Here is a 2,846-nt window from a genome sequence, read left to right as displayed (position 1 = left end):
AGTAATGAACTGGAACATTGTGAGACAGAGGGGTTAAATGGGTAGTCCCCCTGTGCAAGCTAGAAGAATTCAAACTCATGTAGTCTGAGGTTGAAGCCTAGGATTGTAACCACTGCACTATACTGTTAGAACACAGAAACAAAGGATGGCCTTTTCTTTTTTCCATGAAGACTTTCCCCAGTCTCCTCCCATAATCATAATGGATATTGTGACTCTAACGTACTCTTTAAGTGGTCCTTCACTAGCAAGCATAGTTTTCATTTCCCATGCAGAAACTCAGTATTCAAATTCAAACAATTAAGACTCTGCTTACTGAAAACTAGGAATTAATTTAAATATAGTGACATTGACTAGTAGAGGGCTTTGTGTATACAGATTCCTGGACCTTTCTATGGAGATACTGACTTACTAGGTCAAGGATAGGGGATGTGAATACATATCTTAGAAGCTCCCTAGGTGATTTGGTGAGAGATTTATATAGACAGCGAAATTACCTAAACATTAAAAGGATTGCACCCAGTGTTCAGGCTTCACTTGCACATTAACGTAGTTACTGAGTTAAATGCCTTAGGTAATATTGCTGCTCAATACAAGTAGAGAAAAACATCTTACCCTGCTTCCCTAAATACAAAAATAGTTAACCTGTACCTATGAGTAATTACTGTGAATATTCACTCCATGCCCTTGACATGATCACAGTATTTCCCTATAGATTAGAAAATGTCATGCAACCAAATGCTGATTAATAATACATTTTGGATAAAAATATGAGCTTGAATATTCTAAAATATGAGCTTGGATATTCTAAAAGGAGATGTCAGAATCTAGGGAAACAATTTTTTAAATATAATTATTTTAGAATTTTGAAATAGGTACAGTTTCTTCTGCAGCATTCAGAAAGGTATCTTTGGAGACTGATCTTAAGACAAAATGTCAAAGCTGTGGTTGTCATTGACAACAGAATGGCCTTGGGCAAGGCACTAAACCTATTTCTGTCTGTCTCATTTGTCATCTGGGCGTACAATATTTACCTTATTTGAAGGGAATAAGTCATTCATTAATTGATTCATCAAGTTTGTTCTTTCAAAAATGTTAACTCCTTTTACCAACTGAAATTAAGAAATATTCAACTTTATCTTATTGTTACTTAATTTTTTTCTTGTCAACTGAGGCAGTAGAAAAGAGACATTAACTACAAACACAACTTCTGTTACATGTTGTTGCTAACAATATGTTATGCTAGAATCCTGAACAGAGAGCTATTATACAAGGTTTTAGTTAAGCTATCTCCACAATCTAGATACTAAGCACTAATTGACTCTTATCGAATAGCAGGATAATACAGAATTCATAAAGTTTTTGTGCAATTTACTATGTTAACCTATTTTAATTTTTTTGCACATGAAATTTATATCCACCCTATATGTTATATTCTTAAGTGAAAGAACAAATTCTGATAGGGTATGACTTATTTGGGCTTTCTGTGTCTGGTCTATACCATCTGACTTCACTCCTCAGGCAGAAGCCCCACTCCCACTCTAGTCCGATAATTTATACTTAACATAACTTGAGTGCTCTTTTGAACTTGAGTCATTGGAAAGATAACATAAGAACTATAACATGAAGGAGTAAACCCCACCATAAAATGAGATTTCTGTGTAGTTTAAAATGTATCCGTCTATGACACGAATTACAGCAGGTAGATGAATTATCTTTGCCTTCTATAATTTCTTCTAATTAAGGGATTGCTAACAAATCATCAACTACTTTCGTCGTGTAAAGACTTCTGAACCCTTAGTGTCTGAACCCTTGCTTGAGTGTCCTGAATTGCACTTATTTCATTTGACTCTTGCTCTTAAGCCTTTAGAGAAGAAAAACACAAAAATCTTTGCATTGGTATTTTTTTTTAAATACAATCCTTATGTTCTGGGTCTTTGCTTCCTTCGAATATCCTATTCATAGCACTGCCAATAACCACATAGTACTTCATGTTTTTCTCTATAGCCTCAAAATTGTACATCTTCTTTCTGGCAACGTCAAAATCTAGTTTATAATATGGCAATGGATAGATATTTTCTACTACCAGTTTGGAGCACAGCTATTTCTCACACTATGTCCAAACTAATGCAGAGTTTCTTTTGTAAGCAAGGAAATGTTTGACATTAAAATGCAATTACTCTATTCCCCAAACTGTGTATGTCACAATAACACTTTGCTAGCACTATTGGAAATGCAAAAATAGGAGATAGAATCTCAAAGAGGTTTGAGTACAATTGAGGAAATAAGACAGACATGTATCTCAATTGGGGAATAAAGCATAGAAAGAAAGAAATCAGGAGATGGTGCTAATCTAGAGGCAGCGTAGATCATATTTTACACTGAACCTCATCTTTTACTTGTGGCCCAGGGCAAGCCACTTCATCTCTTCATGTTTCACTGTCTTCATCTGCAAAGTGGGGATACAGATAATGCCTTCCCCATTACCTTTCCCATTAAATCACTGTGAGAACTAATTGAATCAATGTATTTAAATTACTCACATAGGGATACTTCTTTTTATTGTGCATCTTTTTATTGTGCTCAGTAGATATTATTATCTTTTTTTTTTTAACAAATTGAAAGCTTGTGGCAACCACAGAGTCAAGCAATTCTACCAGCACTATCTTCCCAAAAGAATTTACTCACTTATTTGTCTCTGTGTCACATTTTCATTATTCTCAAAATATTTCAGACTCTTAAATCATTATTATATCTGCCATAGTATCTGTGATCAGTATTCTTTGAAATTATCATATTAATAATTGTTTTGGGCTCCATGAAAAATGCCTGTATAAGATGATGAACTC

This window comes from Otolemur garnettii, unplaced genomic scaffold (assembly GCF_000181295.1).
Source record: "Otolemur garnettii isolate 467f Iridium unplaced genomic scaffold, OtoGar3 scaffold00056, whole genome shotgun sequence".
Taxonomy (NCBI): domain Eukaryota; kingdom Metazoa; phylum Chordata; class Mammalia; order Primates; family Galagidae; genus Otolemur; species Otolemur garnettii.
The sequence above is the reverse complement of the archived record's forward strand: the minus strand, read 5'-3'. Positions refer to the sequence as shown.